This window comes from Acinonyx jubatus, chromosome F2 (assembly GCF_027475565.1).
Source record: "Acinonyx jubatus isolate Ajub_Pintada_27869175 chromosome F2, VMU_Ajub_asm_v1.0, whole genome shotgun sequence".
NCBI lineage: Eukaryota > Metazoa > Chordata > Mammalia > Carnivora > Felidae > Acinonyx > Acinonyx jubatus.
Window position 1 is genome coordinate 67640056 of NC_069394.1, and position 20038 is coordinate 67660093.

Here is a 20038-nt window from a genome sequence, read left to right on the forward strand (position 1 = left end):
CAAAATAAATACAAAAGTCTAGGGGAAATGGATATTTTTGTGTTGTTCATCATCAGAACAGGTAGAAATCAAACGGGGCAAGATACACTGAAGCTTTTTAAAATGAAGCAAATTTTAATTATTCTGGAATTCCAGAATAATAATCCTTTCACCCAAGAGGAGGTCCAACAATAGCAGCAGTAAACATTTGTTTATCAGTTAGATGCGCTGTAAAAACTGAGTAATTTATATGTAGTATCTCATTTAATGCTTAAGCAGGAAGAGAAGGCTTAGAGGAAGTTTCCCAGAGTTGCATGACTCTTTAACTATACAGGACCTGCTGTATCCCTTGGGCTCCAGAAGCAGTTTACTTAGAACGACTCTACATCAAATGACTTATTTGGCCTCATCTACTCTTAAACTGAATTGAATTAAAGAAGAGAGGTTAGGCACTCATATAGCCTGGTTGGATCCCATATCTTGATTGGATCTGCTTCTGACTAGCTATATGGTTACCTTATCTCTTTTAGTTTTCTCAACTGTCAGATGAGAATTATGTTTCAATTTCATAGGACTGAAGCAATGATTAAATGAAAAAATGTAGTATTTGATAGCTTTATCTGGATTAACTATGGTTGCACACCTATAATTAATTGTTAGATGTGTAAAACATAAGACTCAACTTTGATTCAGTATCTCTTTGTGTTTGGGACAATAGTATTTTATGGTCAATTGGCAGCATTGACTGATTTTAAAGGTATTAATGGCTTCAAGTGAAACAGTCCAGTATGGCATGATGATTATGCACAATAGATTCATGTATAAAATGAGACATTTCATTTGATTTAAGGGGTTACTTTCAAACAGAATTCTCAGATAGTATGTAACATTAATGACAAGCTTTGCTGGTTATATTTCTATCTTTGGGTCACCAAAATTTATTTACTTTTACTTTTATTCACTTTTATAAAAAGGAACTATGACTATTGTATTATGGCTCCATCTATATCTAATTTGTGTGCATAAAAATATATGTATTATTAGTCACAGTGCTATCAATTCCAGAAACATTAATTCTATTAGTTTGGCTTTGTTTTATTTTGTTTTGTTTTGGATGAATCTTAGGATACAATTTACAGAAAAATTCATTTTATGGTATAAGTAAGAGTCAGGTGTGAAAAACAAACAAAAAAATGTGCATTAAAAAGGAAGATTTTAGGGGCACCTGGGTGGTTCAGTCAGTTAAGCAACCCACTCTTGATATTGGCTCAGGCCATGATCTCATGGTTCATGGGATTGAGCCCTGCATCAGGCTGTGCTCTGACAGTGTGGAGCCTACTTGGGATTCTCTCTCTCTCTCTCTCTCTCTCTCTCTCTCTCCCTCTCTCTCTCTGTCTCTCTCAAATAAATAAACATTAAAAAGGAAGATTTTAGTTTTAAACTGTCAGTAATTTTTTGTACTACAAGAAAATCTTATTTATTTTGCCAATATTCATTATGGTTTTGGTGTAATGAAACATGTGATTTTGCAAAATGTTTCATGGCTCAGAGCAGAATGTATACTTTAAATTGTATATGAAAATAGACTCACAAAAGTAAATATGGCTTTTTAAAATGCAAAGATGAAATCAATTATCTTTGTGTTGGGACAGTTTGGGTAGAAAAAGAGAGAATTCTTTCTCTCCCTTTTAATACTATAAGTAATGCAAATCATGGTCTTGATTCTATCAGTTCCAACATTTTTTTTTAAACTTTTTAATGTTTATTTATAGACACAGAATCCAAAACAGGCTCTAGGCTCTGAGCTGTCAGCACAGAGCCCAACGTGGGGCTCAAACTCACGAACCATGAGATCATGACCTGAGCTGAAGTCGGATGCTTAACCGACTGAGCCACCCAGGTGCCCCTCCAGCATTTGTTTTTATTCAATAATGTAAAAGTATGAACAAACTAGATTAGCCTTTACCAAGGTGTGTTCCTTGGAGTATATACATCAGAGGTGTTATCAGAAAGGGGGTTCTATAGTAGATTATATTGGAAGTACCCTGCATTAAACAATGTTAATTACTGAGAGCTTTTAATATGTAAACATTGTGCATTGTGAATTTTCTCACATACGTAGTAGCACTTCACAGGTTGCTAAAATTATTTCACAAATAATTCCTAAATTATTAGGAATTCCTAATGTATACCTTAGGAAAGCTGACCTACATCAAATTATCCACTTCTCTTCTAGGGTCCTAGACCCAATTCCAATCTGGGGGGTTCTCAGTCCCCAAACACCCATTATAGGGCACCAGTTTTCAGTTCTGAGAATTGAACTCAATTTTGACACTGTCTTCCAGGAGATAGCATCAAATTCTACAGGTTAAGGGTTCAGTCCTATAAGACTGCCCTCCACCCCTAACTGCAGATGTCACTGGCAAGCCCCAGGCTGTGATCTGTGCTTTTGGCTAACTGGCTGCAGATTGGAAGTTCCAATGGGCTCCTCTTTCAGCTTGAGTAATTTGCTAGAGCAGCTCACAGAACTCAGAGAAACCCATTTACCAGTTTATTAAAGGATATAAAGGATACGCATCCACAACCAGATGAAATGATACGCTAAGCAAGTAGGGGAAAGGGCGCAGATCTTCCACATTCTCTCCAGGAGTGCCCCTCCTGCATCTCCTCACATTCACCAAGCTGCAAGTTCCCCTTTTGGGTTTTTATAGAGGTTTTATTACATATGCACAATTGACTGAGTCATGGGCCAAGGACTGATTCAACCTCCAGCATCTCTGTTTCTCCCCAGAGGAGAGGTAGGGGTGGGACTGAAAGTTCCAACCCTCTAATCACGGGGTTGGTCCTCACAGCAAGCAACCCTGCCATTGGTTGGGATCCAAAACCCATCATCATTTACATAACAAAAGACTTTCATCACCCTTATCACAGGAAATTCCAAACGTTTTAGGAGCTGTGAGCCAGGAACATGGGGGTAGACAAAATATATTTGAGGAATATATTTTGGTCATCTGAATGATGACAATATATATTTTTTATAAATCACAGTATTGCAACTTGCAAAATATTAGCACTGTTATTCTTCATTTTTAACTACAGCTTTTCTCAGTAGCAATGCTTTTATTAATCGTAGCAAGGCTAGAGCAGTCCTTCCTGCCTTCTTGGTCCACTTAGTCTGCCTCTGGTACCATCACTTCATCTACAACTAATGACACTGGCTAGAGCTGAGGCTCTGCTGATTCAGAACCTCAGAAACCAACTGATGATTCATTCCTTAGGTAAGCAGCACCTGTCAGCACAAATGGCTTTATTGGATGGTAGGACTCTTCATACAGATGAGTGGGAGAGAAGAGGAAATCTGTAGCTGGTGGATGGCTAGACCAAGAGAGAAAAGAATTGGGTCTGCTTTTGTTCTTGGGAGAGAGAGACCACTAGATCTGTCATGGGGTTTTAGAAGCCATAAGGCAAGAATTAGTCAGAAAGGGCAAAGCATTGGGTTCTAGATGCAGCTGACAGTATGTGGGACTGAAAATGTATTAGGTATGTTTTACAAATTTTTTAAAGTTCATGTTATTATAGCTATTTGATTTCAAAAGAAATATTTCTTTAATTATTCTTAAGGTTGGTAGAAATTCCACATATACAGATAGGCTGACTGACTATCTTAATCACTTGGAAAATTACTCTAAAGTTATGTCATTTATTGAGAGATATTACAGATTTATAAAAGACTGAGTGAAAGAGAGTTCTTTAGTATAGAATGATTAGGAGAGTGAGATGTCATGGTGATTATTCCCCAGGATAAATCATCTAGTATCCATCGACCTAATTTTCTTTGTTTGTGAATGGGGATGCTGAAGAGGAAGGAAGAGATACAATACACACATACACAGAGAAAGGTTCTTAGGTAATTAACAGCTAGACCCTGCTGGGGCAGAGATGAAAATTACATGATTCCTCTTCTCAAACATTACAATAAAATAGGAAGAATCAAATGTGACACAAAAGTGAGAATAGCATGCTCTGACAATTCAGAGGAAGGAATGATAGCTCTGTGGAAGAGTTTGGGAAGGCTTCTTGGTGGTAACATGTGCTAAAGTTATGACTAATAGGCATGATGTCAGTGGCAAGAAATCGGAATGATTAAAAAAGGAAAAGTTCAGACTAAAGAAGGCAGTATTAACATCTTTCTTCCCACCCAACTTGAGATCAAAGGAACCTATGAAAGTCCTAGGATGTGATTTGGGAAATTCTCCCAGGTTTTACCCTCCACCCTCCACTTCAGTTTTTCATTCTCTTCTCACCTAATTGCTATCCCATTTGTCTCTATAAGGATTTTCTGTTTCTACCTAAGCCATTTAAATTGATAACAGCTCCTCCAAACTTTTGGTAACCTTTTTTTCTCAAAATGTTGCCTACCCTACTCTGCCCTGCTTCTACCTCTGCTTCTAAATGCCTGAAACATCCGATTTCCCACCTCCCATTTGCCTGGGGGTATAATCAGACAGGTGAGCATCAACTTGAGGAACCAGAAAGAGGCCAGAAAATGAGAGCTGTGTTTATAGGAGAACTTGTGTTCCATTTTGGTTGAAAATGATGGTAGGTGAAAAGGAGTAGTGTGAAATAAATCCCTGAAAACAGATGGAAGTCCTCTCATGAAATCCTTGAATGCTCATTTAGCTAAAAATGTCAGGCTAGCTTTTTTGTAAGAAATGGGAAAGTATTTAATATATTTAATCAAGACAGTAACATACTCTAGATTTTTCATTATGAAGGTTAATTTGGTGGCTATGAATCAAATGGGTTGGCTGGGGGAAGGCTCATGTAGGAGTTAATAGAACTTGGTCTGGAGTCATGGTACTTGGAAGGCAAAAGAGAAGGAAATACGAAAGAACGATTTTGGAAGTCAAATCAATAGGATATTACAACTGACTAAAAATAAGGCTGAGGAAAGGGCACCAGTGATGTATCTCCAAGAAGTGCTGGATAACAACAGGTGTCTTTGAAATTTAGCAGATGGGATTATTAACAAGAAACAGGCAAGTGGAGAGAATCTGAGATTAGTATTGGGTTGATCCGTGGGGAGCAAAGGAATGTATGTTTTAAAGAGTTTTCAAGTGTTTCTGATGAGGAGATTCTTTAATAAACATTACACTAAAACTTTACACACATGTTTTATTTTGATCACTAAGTAGTAGATAGAATAAGTCCATTATAATTTAATGCTATTGGTTCTTCAATGACTGTCTTCACCAAATATAATATGAAAATATATGAGTAAAAAGTGCTTTGGAAAATAAAAGATGCATATAAAATAACTTTAAACATAATTTTAGATGCAAAAATGGTTTCTTAAGAAAATGGTAAAAATAAAAACAGTGATTTTTTTATAATGACAGCTAATATCTATCAAAGCTTTCCATATGCTATTTATATTGTATGTATTATCCTGTCTAATATTTATATTTTATTTTTTCCACCATACAGTTGAAGCTTAGAAAGGTTAAGTATCTTTCCCAGGGTCATAAAGTGGCACAGCCAAATTTCAAACACCACATTTTATTGCTTTATTGAAAAACTAAAGAGTTTTTTTTTCTTTCATACCTAGGATACTCTTCAAGGAAACTTCTGGATGTGGTGCCATAGAGAGACGTATGTCCGCATTTAAAAGTAAGCACAAATATTTAATCTCATAATGTGTTTTATTCATCATACTCCTATTTGTTTGCATTGTTATTGCCATAATGTTATCAGGTGTGCATTAAACAATAAATATTTGACTCCAAAGGAGTCATTTTTGTTTTCTTCTGGAAATCTTTCCTAGCACCTTAGCTCTCTAGAGGAGCCTTGTGTTGAAAATTCTAGTATTGAAAATTGAAAAGCCTAGTATTGAAAATTCGGAGGGAAGGTAAATGTAGAGTGAAGACAGGGCAGAGCAGGGCACTAAAGACTCACTTGTCAGTTTCACAGTTGTTTTTTTTTTCTGGAGCTCGCTGTGATCAGTCTTTACATATTACTTCTATGCAAATTACTTCTGAATCTACCAAGAGTTGCTTTCCATATTGAAAACCGTAATAATATATGAATATTTCTCTTTTTATAGTGGTGTGCTTCTTTTCAGTTGTGGGTTCGTTAAGGCTTATGCAATTTAGTCACCTGAGTTCTAATTTTTCTAGACTGGAATACTTTTTATGGTGATTATTATCATTGAGGAAAAAAGTGACTCCCAAGCCTCATTTTATTTAGCCAGTGTTTCTCAATCTAGATGCAATCTAAAATCATTTGAAGAAATTCAAGAACTATTGATGCCCAGATTTTATTGGAAACCAATTATAGTTACAGAATCTTTGGCATGGGACCTTAGTATAGTGTATTTTAAAGTTCCCAGATGATTCTGGTGTGCACCAGGGTTGCAAACTATACTTTAATGCCTTGTTTCCAATCAAGCACAAAAATGGAGCCTGTACCACAGTTGTTTATAAAAAAAGAAAAAGAATGATAACAACAAAAACAAAAGTGAGTGCTTAGGATCTGCAATTATTAAGTATTGACTGTTGAAGGGTAACTGAATGTTTTGCATGGTTCAACATAATAAATTCATAAAATGTGTATGAGTAGAAGAAGATTTTTAGGTAGAAATGTGAATCATTCTCAGAAAAATAGAAATGGCATCAGATAAACCTTGAAAATCTGAGGATAGCATTATAATTCAAATATCACTTGGGTAAAATTTAGCTTTTTGATATCTTTGTATTAATATGAGTTTATTTTAATCCGGATTCTTAAAGAGTTAAAATTTTACTTAATGTTACAATTTGATCAAAGTTTTACTTACAAACAGAATAATTTCTCTTGACAAAGTTTATGAATTTCCTGGAAAAATAGTGTTCTATTCATTTTTTTTCTGAAATAACAGCATAATTATTGCCTTAAATCAGTTTCATAACCAAATAAAGCTGGAAAATAGAAACAAAAACAATTTTATATTTTTGACTCATTCCTTCAATTCACATTTTCTTTGACATGTGGAATCCTGGTTATAACATATTATTTATTTAGCTTTACTTAAAATGAGAATGCTTTGATTTGTCAAGTACAAATTCATCTATAAATGATAGATTGCTTGTAGAAGTTGCTTTTAGAGTCTTGGTTGAGTGTTATTGGATCCTTTTCCTAAGTCACCAAGGTTCACTTGGATTGAATATAAGTGTACTAGCTCTTAGACACCTGTTTGTGTTGTGAACAGATCTTAACTATCTCAACATGCCAGTGGTATATCATAATGGCCACTGTCAAGACACACGGCCTGGAATTACTTTGATTACGGGGGTTCTAAGGAGTACCCGTGATTGATTCCCACAAGGCTAAGGGCCATTTAAACTACTGAGGGCATTTATTGTAATGTACTCTTTAAGTGGTCTTAACAGGACACCATGAGACTAAAAGTGGAGTTACTTAGACATCCTTTTGCCAAGAGTGATTTCTGGTTTTGATGTCATTATGAAAGCCCTTTACTGTTTCCACTCCTTTTCCTCACATAAATCCTTATCTTTGTGATCTACTTTAGCCTTACTCATTTTCAAGAATAATTGGTTTGGTGCCATTTGATTTCCTAATCACTAAACTGTTTCCTTTTTCGCCATAGGTTAGTTCCTTCTCCTTCCCTAACTCTCCCTTCTCCTCCCCTTCTCCCTCTATCCTTCTCTCCTTCCCTTCCTCGCTTCACCCATCCTTCCTTCCCTCCTACCTTCCTTCCTTCCCTCCTTCCTTTTCCTTTCATTTACTCCCCATTCTTCCATCCCTGTTTCTCTTTCTTCTTAATTATAATTTCTCGTCATAATCACAATATGACTAGGGCTTCTGGGTTGGTTGCAGAGTTAAGCATCCTGCTTCAGCTCAGGTCATGATTTCATGGTTCACGAGTTTGAGCTTGGCATCGAGTATGGAGCCTGCTTCAGATCCTGTCTTCCTCTCTCTCTGCCCCTCCCCTGCTCGTGCTCTCACTCTTTCTCTCTAAAGAATAAATAAAAATTTAAAAAATAATCAGGGGCGCCTGGGTGGCTCAGTTGGTTAAGCGTCCAACTTCAGCTCAGGTCATGATCTCGCAATTCATGGGTTTGAGCCCCGTGTTGGGCTCTGTACTGACAGCTCAGAGACTGGAGCCTGCTTCAGATTATGTGTCTCCCTCTCTCTCTACCCTTCCCCTGCTCATGCTCTCTCTCTCTCTCTCTCTCTCTCTCTCTCTCTCTCAAAAATAAACATCAAAAACAATTTTTTAATTAAAAATAATCAGAATATGACTTAGTCAAGAAGTATCTATTGAATGCCATCAGTCCATAGCACTGACAGTTACCAATTGTTAGGGATTGTTTTGAAGGGCATAAATTGAGCTATTAGTTCAGAGTATTTGAGCTTCTTTCTTTTTTTCTAGTGCTTTTATCTAGTTTCTGACTTTTAGATCCCTTTGCATTATTTTGCAAGGATTTTATAAAGTCATCCCTTTGTGAAAATGTACTGCTTTGTTGAATCTCATGGAATTTTTATTGATTTGCAGTGCCTTCATCTTGGGACAAATCTTCACTTACGTTGGATGATATATTTTTGTGTTAGCGTTCCTTTTATTGTTTGCTATCTGTGTTCTCTTTGACGTTTTGATTTTCTAGCCTTCAAGTAAAGGTTTTATCTTGATGGCTCAATGCAGAGTTTCCAACATATTATATTTGAATACTTTTCACTGAGGTTAAATTAAAAAAATAAAATTATTAATAATGGTATTGCCCTTTCCTTAATTGGCACTGTTTGTAGAGTTTACAAAGCAGGTGACTGGCAGTTGTATTTCTCTTTATATGGCTGATGATCTGGATTTTCTCCTTTCTCTGATACTATAAACTGTATCTTGACTTCTGAGCTGTTACTGAAGTAAAATGTCTTTTCTATCTATTTCATAAGTTTGTTTTGAGTCTTAACTGGTACAATGTGTGATAACCTTTTGCTAACTGTAAAGCATTGTGCAAAAGTAAAGGGTTACTATTGCCTGAAAAAAAAAAGATGTATATCTTAATCAAATTTCAGCTTTTAAAAATACCAAAAAGTTTAGTGATGATAGCATTTGATGGAAAAGGGGGGAAAAGAAGAAGAAAAAAAAATCTAAAAACTCCAAATATGGAGGAAAAAAAGGTGAATAGTACAATTTGAGACAGCATCTAGGAAAGAAAAAAGAATTTGGAAGTTACTCAGTTGTACAGTCTGTGATGACAAAATTCATCACAAAAAACAGAGAAGAGATTTATATATGTAATTTTAATGAATATTTCTTAACTATGAAAAGATTGTAGAAGAGATGATAGATGGGGCAGATATGAATAGAGGAGTTAGTAGCAAATTGATGACACATCTAACACACAGGAGAGTAAATAAGCTTTACTCTAAAATGAAAGCTTTAACCTGAACTCTAATTTCATTTTGTTGAAGTTATAGCTCTAGTGCATGTGTGAAATGAGCAAATACATTGATTAGGGTAAGTGATTATTCCTTAATCCTTCTTAACCATTATTTTCTTCTACTAAACTGTATTTGGGAAAGTTGGTGGATGAGGAGAAAAGCATGAGGGTATGTTGTTGCATTTTAACCTTTCACAAGAGTACTTGATGTAGTCAAAGACACTGACTTTAAAATTTAAAAGTGTGGGTTTTAAAACCCAGAATTTAGGGGGTGCCTGGGTGGCTCAGTGCATTAAACATCCAATTCTTGATGTCAGCTCAGGTCGTGATCTCACCATCACGACATAGAGCCCCACATTGAGCGCTGCACTGGGCGCGGATCCTCCTTGGGATTCTCTCTCTCCCTCTCCTCTGCTCCTCCTCAGCTCATGCATGCTCTCTCTTTCTCTCTCTCTCTCTCTCTCTCTCTCAAAAAAAGTGAAAAATAAATAAATAATAAAAATAAATAAAATCTAGCATTTACAGTTTAACAATGAGGAACATTGATTTAGAGCAGAGTTTCTCAGTCTTATATGCACGTGAATCATCTGGAAGTCTTGTTAAAATGCAGATTATGATTCATCAGGTCCAATGAGTGGCCCAGGAGTCTCCTAGTGGTGCTTGGTGTTGCTCTGCCATGGACCACGCCTTGATTAGGAAGAATATTCCATTTATTTGCATTTTATCACACAGTGGACAAGAAGTAGAGTTCAAATTCAGTGTTCTTATCAACGCTCGCAAAGTTGGCATTAGCTAACCATAAAATTCCTTCTGTTTTCCTGAAGCATGGATTTTCAATGACAAAATAAAAATGAACAAGCACTTCTGCATCGTTTACATTTCATACATATGCTGAAACCTGATAGATACAGTGTGCATATATGATTTTATCTACTGTAAAGTAGCATGTATGCTACACACAAGAAAAAGATCCTTTTGCCTTTTGTGCCCCTGCAGTACATTAACATTGACAGTGTTAATTTGACAGAGATGTTGGCAATACCTTCACTGTGTTTTCACTTCCTTTTTTATATTGGGGTAAAATTCACATAACATAAAGTTCATTTTTTCACCATTTAAAAATGTACAATTAAGTGCATTAACAGTGTTGTGCAACCATCACAACTATCTTATTCCAGAAAATTTTTATCACCCCAGAAAGAAATGCTTAGTGTACTCACTAAGCTGTCACTCACCATTCTCTCTTCCCCTAGCCTGTGGCAACCACTAATCTCTTTGTCTTTACTTATTTTCTTATTCTGAACATTTCATAAAAATAGCATTATATGATATGTGATATCACATATCACATTATATGATATGTGATTTTGTGTTTGGCTTCTTTCACTTAATGTAATATTTTCAAGGTTCATCTGTATTGTAGTGTATATCAGTACATCATTTTTATGGCTGCATAATATTTCATTTTATATATACACCGTGTTTTTTAATCCATTCATCAGTTAATAGACATTTGGGTTGGTCCATTTTTTGGCTATTTGAATAACACATTATAACAGTGGGTGCACATTTAGTGTGGACATTTTTTTTTTCATTTCTCTTGGGTATGTTGCAGGGTCATACGGAAATTCCATATTTAACTTTGTGAGTTACCAAAGTAACTGGTTTCCAAATGGTTTCCAAAGTAACTGCCTCATTTATGTTACCACCAATAATGTATGCAGGTTCTAGTTTCTCCACATCCTTACCAATACTTGTTTTCTTTAATTTTGTTTGTTTTGTGTTTAATGATAAATATCCTAGGCATGTGCAGTGTTATATCATTGTGGTTTTGATGTGTATTTCCCTAATGACTAATGATGTTGAACAGCCTTTCATTTACTTATTGCTCATTTTACGCCATCTTTGGAATTATATTTATTCAAGTCCTTTGCCCATTTTTAAATTGAGTTTTTTGCAAGGTGCCTGTGTGGCTCACTCGGTTAAGCATCCAACTCTTGATTTTGGCTCAGGTAATAATCTCGTGGTTCATGGCATCAAGCCCCATGTTGGGCTCTGTGCTGACAGCATGGAGCCTACTTGGGATTCTCTCTCTCTCTCTCTCTCTCTCTCTTCCCTTCCCCTACCCCTATGTGTACTCTCTCAAAATAAATAAATGAAATAAAACTAAAAAAAAATACAGTTGTTTGCCTTTTTGTTGAGTATGTAGAGATATTTATATATTCTGAATACTAGATCCTTACCACATACGTGAATTAGAAATATGTTTCCCTATTCTGTGGAATGCCTTTTAACTTCCTTGATTGTGTCTTTTGATGTTTTTAATTTTGAGTTTTTGATTCTGATAGAATATAACTTATCAAACTTTTTATTTCTTGTGCTTTTAATATCAATCCTAAAAATCCATTGCCAGAATCCATAATAAAGATTTGTACCTGTTTTCTTTTAAGAATTTTATAGTTTTAGATCTCATATGTAGGCTTTTGATCTATTGAGAGTTAATTTTTGTATATGGTGTGTCCAGCTTCAATCTTTTGCATGTGGTTATCCCATTGTCCCAGCACCATTTGTTGAAAAGACTATTATTTCCGCATTGAATGGTCTTAGCACCTTTTTTGATAACCAATTGACAATAGGTATATGGGTTTATTTCTGGATTCTGGATTCTATTCTATTGATCTATGTGTCTATGTTTGTGCCAGTATCTGATTATATTGATATTATAGCTTTATAGTAATTTTTGAAATTGGGAAGTGTGAGTTGCCCAATCTCTTCTTTTTTATGATTGCTTTGGTTCTTTGGAGTTCCTTGAGCTTCTGTGTGAATGTGAATAAATTTTTCTATTTCTGCAAAAAAAAAGCCATTGGGATATTGATAAGGATTGAATTGAATTTGTAGATCATTTTGAGTCATATTGCTATGTAAACAACATTAAGACTTTCAATCCGTGAAGATGAGATATCTTTCAATTTAGTTAGATCTTCTCTAATTTCTTTCAATAACTTTTATAGCTTTCAGTGTATAAACATTACACATCCTTGGCTAAATTTATTCCTAAATATTTTATTCTCTTTGATGCCATCATAAATGGAATCATTTTCTTAATTTCACTGTTAGATTGTTCATTACTACTGTACAGAAATATAATTGATTTCGTATCCTGCCAGATTGATTAATTTTTTTGTTCACTCTAATCATATTTTTGTGAACTCTTTAAGATTTTCTCTAAATAAGATCATGTCATCAGCAAATAAAGATAGTTGTACTTCTGTCTTTCCCACCTGGATGACTTTTATTTCTTTTTCTTGCCTATTTTTCCTGGCTAGTCCTTCCAGTGTACTGTTGAATGGAGGTGGCAAGAAAGGACACACTGTCTTACTTTTGATCGATGAGGAAAAGAATTCAGTCTTTCATCACTAAGCATAATGTTAACTATGGATTTTTCATAGATACTCTTTATCATGTTGAAGAAGTTCCTTTCCATTTCTAGTTTTCTGGGTGTTTCTTTTTTTAATCATGGGAGAGTATTAGATTTTGTCAAATGCTTCTTTTGTGTCATTTGAGATGATAATGCATTTTTTCCTTTGTTGTATTAATGTGGTGTATCACATTGACTGCACATCATTTGTTACTAACTTAATGACTGGTCTTATAAATTTTTCAAAATTAGTGTCATACTTTGTGTTTTCAAACAATATTTTCAAATAATGAACATTATTTTATGTTCCTTTGTGAAAAATTTTATTTACTAGAAGAGTAACAGTGCTTTATATTTATAAATATATATATGTATATATAATTGCATGAAGTAAGCATGTCACTAATTGTCAGTTTTGTAACAGACAATGGTCTAGCTACCAAAGGAAAACAATAATTCTCAGGTATTTATTATTTTATTTTCCACACTGCAGTATTATTTTTTGGGGTGCATGTATGAAAAAATCATGTTTTCAGATTCACATTTTATATTTTCCCTGGAATTCTGTTTACTATTATAAACATTAATCTGAGTAACTATATTTGTATTGCTATTTCATCAATACATTTTAATGCTTTGATGATTCAGTTTTGAACCATTAATCTAGTTTAAGGTATCAAGTATTTAAAGAAACTTCATGATAACAAGGAAAATAAAAAGTTAAAAAAATATGTCATACAAATGATGAGAATATACATGTTTTTCGAGATGAAAAATACCAGCACAATATTTAGTAGATGATTATTAAATGCTTTTGGCAATTTTTGCAAACATCATAGTTTTACATTTCAGATTTGTTAAATATATGTTACCAAAATTGTTTCATTGTTTCTTGTCCATAAACTTGCAAACTACTGGTAGATTCTTTTGTACTCTAGGTAATTGCTAGTGGTCTATGTACTTCACCCTAAGGAATTTTGCCCTGAACCACATTTTAAAAATGACTATAATGATATTAATTAAGGGGTAAGCCTCTGCTGCAGAGTTTTGGATACTTACCGGCAGTGCCTTAAGCACTGTGTGTGTGTGTGTGTGTGTGTGTGTGTGTGTGTGTGTGTGCATATTTTGTTTTACTTTTACTTCAGCTACATTAGAGTAGTACAGATATTAGGGCTGATATTAGAACTAAGATAAAATAAAGTTTTCTTGAGAATAATAAAAATGTCTATCAAATCATCTTTAAGAATCTTCAAGTTTCATACTACAAAGCTTCTCCCCTCCCAGGTTTATAAAATCTCTAATTATGGAAGTTTATTAATTTGAATTTCTATATTACATATCAAAACAACAGTTACCCGATATTTTGCTGTCTCCTCCCTACAACTTAATTGCCAATGTTCTCACAGGCTCTGCCTTTGGCCCTGTGTTCCTTTAACTCTATTTCCCTGGAGAATCTAACATTATAGGGATGTGGACTACAGCCTCTGAATCCCAAATGTGTATTTCTAGTCTTGACTTCTTTCATCAGATTCTAACAACATCTCCTCTTGGACATTTATACATGCCTCAAACTCATCTTATTTCAAAACCAGTTACTTTCACTCCCATCTATTAGTCAGCTTTCTCTAGAGAAACAGGACCAATAGGAGCTTGTGTGTATACATATAAAACGGAGACTGAGAAGTCCCACAATCTGCCACCTGCAAGCTGAAGACCCAAGAAAGCCAGTGGTGTAATCCAGACTGAATGTGAAGGGCTGAAAACCAGAGGAGCTGATGGTATAAATCTTAATCCAAGGACAGGAGAAGAGATGAGATGTCCCAGTTATTTCAGTGGAGCAGGAAGAAAGGGGTAAATTCCTTAAATTCCTCCTTCCTCCCCCTTTTGTTCTATCTGTTCTAGAAAGGCCCTCAGTAGATTGGCTGGTGCCCACCACACTGGAGAGGGCAAGCTATTACACAGAGTCCACTGATTCAAATGCTAATCTTGCCCAGTAACACCCTCACAGACACAGAAATAAAGTTTAATCTGGGCACTGTGTCCAGCGCAGTCGAAACATAAAATTAACCATCACACATATCCACCCTCACATGTGTTCTTATTCTCTTTTTTCTTTTCTTTCTACTTCAGTTGGTGGCATTATCCAGTTTTCTATCACTCAAACTAAAAGCCTAGCTACTAGTCATCTGGTGCTTCTAACTCTATATGAGAAATAGTGTTTCAATGTTGTTTTTCCTCTTTACCTATACTGCCTGCCTTAGTTCAGGCCCTTGTTGGTTGTGTCTCCCTGTCCCTCTCTGCTGGCACAGCTCTTTCACTTGATCTCCCAGCTGGCAGTATTTCCATTTCCCTCTCACTCCTCCACAGCCCCCAGAAAAGTCCATAGAAAATGTGAATCTGACCACATCATTCACCTGGGTTTAGAGTCTCCCTGTCCCTGGCAACGTAAAGAATTACTATTCCTTCCATGGACCTATAATCACTTTCCTTCAAATTAAAACTTATTCAGAATTCAAGAGAAAATGGAAATGAGATGCTAGTAAGGAAAACGTCTATGAGCACTACCATCTAGTTCTTAAATATGGAACAGCCTTACATAATGTTTTCATGGCCTAAACTTATAAAACTTGGATGGAACCTAGATGGCTATTTTGCACCAGATTTTATTAAAACCTACTGAGTTCTATAGAAGAAGATCATTGTATATTTAATTTTTTCTTATACAATTAGAATCATATGTGATACAGTTATCTAAACAAACTTAGTTTCTATTCCTGGAGATTTATTTTGAACAGTGTGATCTAAAACTGACTTTTCCACAGGAACAAAGTTACATATGGGAATTATGCTTCTGGAAAACCACCAGAAGATTGTGCATATCATGGAACAAAAGAAATAGGGAAGAACGGCTAACATGAGACTTGGACTGAGATAACGTTTATCGAAGACAAACATCAGTGATGCATCTCATTGTTCAAGGACTAGATATTTGCTAAAAACAAAACAAAGCAACAACAAAACCCCATGGGATTTAGGAAGCTGAGTCACTGAGGAATATTTACACTACTTTCCCTAACAATTTTAACACAAATGCTATTCTTTCACCCTTTCCATCAAATCTATTCCTCCTTTGTCCTCTTCATCACAGTAAAATACTCCTATTATCCACCCAGATGCTCAGGACAAAAACCTATGTACAATCTGTGAATATACCCTTTCCTCCATGCCTAATATCAGATCCATCAGCAAGTTCTCAGGGCTCTTCTTCCTAAAGATATCTTAAATCCATCCATTTCTTCTTATCTCTGTCCTTCCTCCCAGTCCATTATCTGTCATCTAGATTCTTTCCATCATTTCCTAACTGTTCTTTGCACTTCCATTTTAGCTTATCTACAATCCATTCTATGCATCAAGAAGAAAGTGATCTTTTAAAAGTAGATATCAGATCATGTCACTCATCTGTTGAAAGCCATCTGAGGCTGCCCCACTTCAATGAGATGCAAACTTCTTGCCATATCCTGCATGGTCCTGCATGATTTGGCGTGCCTCCCAATTGGACTTTGTTACCTAGCTCTCTCCCTTGACCTAATTTTCTCTAGGCACACTGGACTTCTAGGTGGAAGGAAACTCACTTGTGCCTGCAGAGCCTTTGTATACCGCTTGGTGCATTTGCTTTGGAATTCTTTGCCAGGCTGCCTTTGCCTCCTCGATAGCCCATATGTAACTACCTGTCATGTTCTGAATTTTGTTTCCCCCAAGTTCATATGTTGAAGTCCTAACTCCCTATAGCTTAGCATGTGATCCTATTGGTTTTCTAGGGCTGCCATAACAAAATGCCACAGGCTGAGTGGCTTACACAATGTAGATTTATTTTCTTACAGTTCTGAGAGCTGGAAGTCCAAGATCAAGGTGTCGGTAGGTGTGATTTATCCTAAGGCATCTCTCCTTGGCCTGCACATGGCCATCTTCTTGCTGTGTTTTCACATGTTTCCTCTGTGTGCACCTCTCTAGTGTCCCTTTTCTATTAAGGACACCAATTTTGTTAGATTAGGGCTTCACCCTTATGATTTCATTTAACCTTAATTATCTCCTTAAAGCCCTATCTCCAAATATAGTTACATTGTGGGTTAGGGCTTCAACATATGAATTTTTGAAGGGACACAATTGAATCCTTAACATCGACTGCATTTGTAGATGAGATCCTTAAAGAGGTAATTAAGTTAAAAGGAGGTGAGAGGGTGGGCACTAATCTAATAGGACTGTTGTTTTTATAAGATGAGAAGATTAGGACACAGACATCTACAGAGGGAAGACAATGGAAATGCAAGCCAAGGAGAGAAACCACAAAAGAAACCAATTCTGCCAACGTCTTGCTCTTGGACTTCTAGCCTCCAGAATTATGAGAAAATACATTCCTGATATTTTTGCCCCCAATCTGTGGTACTTTGGTATGGTGCCCTAGCAAACTACTAAACCACCTCTACAAGGCCTTTCCTGAGCCCTCAAGCTAGGCAGACCTTTGCTATCTCTATCCTATTTTTGTATCACTAGAAGGTAACCCATGACAACACGGATCTAGCTGTGTTGTTCTCTGTAGGTCTTCAGCACAAGGAGAGGAGACTGGCTCATTGTATTATGCTCTGTTGATTGATTCAATGTATAGATGAGAGACTACCTGAACAGGTGAGTGGATGGACCATCTTACAGACAACAAACCCAGAAGAAGTAGGACATGGAATTAGCAAAGTTTGAAAAAAGGAACTTTACAGGGCTTTGCCTAGAAAAGAATAATGAGATTGTAGCAATGGGATGGTTTTAGGTCAAAGGGTTAGGGGAAGCTAGTAGAGAATGCATGGCAGGTGAAGTGGAGACAGAATAGCTACAGTCACTATGACTATAGAGTTAGAAATACAGTGCCGTTGTCCTCCTGTGAGATAGCAGTGAAAGAGGCAGGCTGCTAGCTTAGGGACTGGGTAGGAAGTGTAAGCAAGGCTGTGCACATCGTGACATATTCATCTATGTAATTCAAGCTTTCTCAGGCAGGTACTACTTCTAAAACTTTTCAATGAATTCTGTTTTCTGAAGAGTGATAATGAATGAATAAGTTTTAAGCATTGGCTCATTAAATTTTTACAACTATGTGAAGCACGCATTATTATTATCTTAATTTTACCCATGAGAAAACTCTTTTACTATCCTGCCCTAACTCCTTAAGAAACAAAGTCAGGAATTAGACCCAGGCAGTCCAATTCCAGAAAAGATTTCTTTACTACATATGCTGAATTAGAAAACTTTTGTCTTCTACTAATTGCACATACAATTTAAAATCGCAGCTTATTTTCTTTATTTGTAATTTCTTTTATATTTATTTTATTTGTACTTTATTTATAATTATGCATTTTGGTGGCTGTCTTGTATATACATATTTATAATCCATGTGCTTTGGGGAAAATTTTATATAGATAGTGTCTTCAGCAGAAGCAAAAAAAATGCATATATACTTATATATGTGTTAATGACATTTGATTGATTGATTGATTGATCGATATTTACCACATACCTGCTTTGATTTCATGAGTCCAACTTTTCCCTGGTCAGGAGCTTGACAAAGATAAATTGAGAATGGCTTTGAAGTTCCTGCCTTTAATTGCTGCATGTGTAATGAGATGTTATTTGTTTGTAGAGTTGATATTCAGACACAGTTCCATTTCTCTTTTGTTCACATTATTCTGCTTTCCAGCGACCGTCCAAGCCTCATAGTCATGTTTTGATTAAGGGACTAATGCTTTATTAAATTTTGAATAGAGTCTGTTATCAGTGTAGTGTTATTCTTATTGAAATAGCAACATAATATTCTTCAGCTGCTTTGTGAAAGGAGAGCAAAATGTGATTTCTATCCTTACTCTGATTCCTAGTTGTTTACAGTGGTTTAAATAATTCTTTTTGTGAAAGGCTCCCAATTTTAGTTTGAGATGATACTGGGCTATATCACTGATTCTATTATCAGCCAATACATTGGAGGTGTGGTCCACCTATTCCAATTTTATTACTTCTTGAGAGGTGAGGATGCATTTACATGAAATACTTATTTCTACCCAGAATTCTGCTCAGTGACCCTAAGGTAGGCAGTTTATTTCGGAGAGTCTGATGACTTCCAAGTTCTCCTTGTGTTTTCTAATTCTTTAAGTATTACTTAGTCAACAAAACATAAGATCCTTGAAGACTTCTTTTTTGTATACAAGATGCATGAAAAAGACCTGGAGTTGGGAATTCATGACCTTCTCAGATACACAGATCTTCTGAAAATATTCCCTCTCGAAGGCCTTTACCTCAGTTACAGCATCTGTGGAAGAAAGAAATGGAATTAGATAATTTTTAATCATTTTAACACAATTTTACGCTGAATGATTTTATTACTTCTGTCTTGTGTTGTAGTAGCTTTTATAAATACGTCAACAACACATTCATGTATTTATTGACTACCTAGTAGGATAAAATGGTGGATTGAGTTCATCACATTTTTATGGTAGACATTTCACATGTATAAAATATATTTATTCATTCAACAAATGCTTATTCATTGGCTGTTATGTGCAAAGCACTGTGCTAAGTGGATACATGCAGGGAAAATAACAGACCGTAAGTATCAAGCTGCTTTTTGATTTTTGGGAATTTGGAGAGTCGCTTATGTCCGTAGAAACTAGCAGAAACAAATGCTCAGAAGTGAGATTCAAACTTAATGGTCTTAACTTCAGTATCAAAGGCTGAAATGGGGTGCATTCCTTCCAGAGGTGTGAGAGGAGAATTCATTTCGTTGCCCTTTCCAATTTATAGAAGGTGCTTGAATTTCTTGGCTTGGCTTATGGCCACGTCACTCCACCCTCTGCTTTGTCATCACATCTTCTCTGAGCTTGACATACCTACCTCCTTCTCATAAGGATCCATGTGATTACATTGGGCTCATCCTGATAAATCCAGGATAATTTCTCCATCTCAAGATCCTTAGCTTAATTGCATCTTCAAAGTCCCTTTGCCATGTGACATAACATATTCACAGGTTCTGGGGATTAGGACATGGACATTTTGGGGAGCCATTATTCTGCCTACCAAAATTTTTTTGGAAATTTGTAGATTAACAGTAAAAAGGGGCACCTGGGTGGCTCAGTCGGTTAAGCATCCGACTCTTGATCTCAGCTCAGGT

The 20038-nt window shown here is 35.8% G+C and overlaps 1 protein-coding gene across 1 annotated transcript in view; it reads left to right on the forward strand.

Moving 5' to 3' along the window:
- LOC113594762 (translation initiation factor IF-2-like) overlaps positions 1 to 20038 on the forward strand; it is a 398057-nt gene that overhangs the window by 195556 nt on the left and 182463 nt on the right. Inside the window, exon 6 of the mRNA XM_053208219.1 lies at positions 5588 to 5649. The gene's annotated coding sequence lies outside the window, so the exon portion shown is untranslated. The remainder of the gene's footprint in view (positions 1 to 5587; positions 5650 to 20038) is intronic.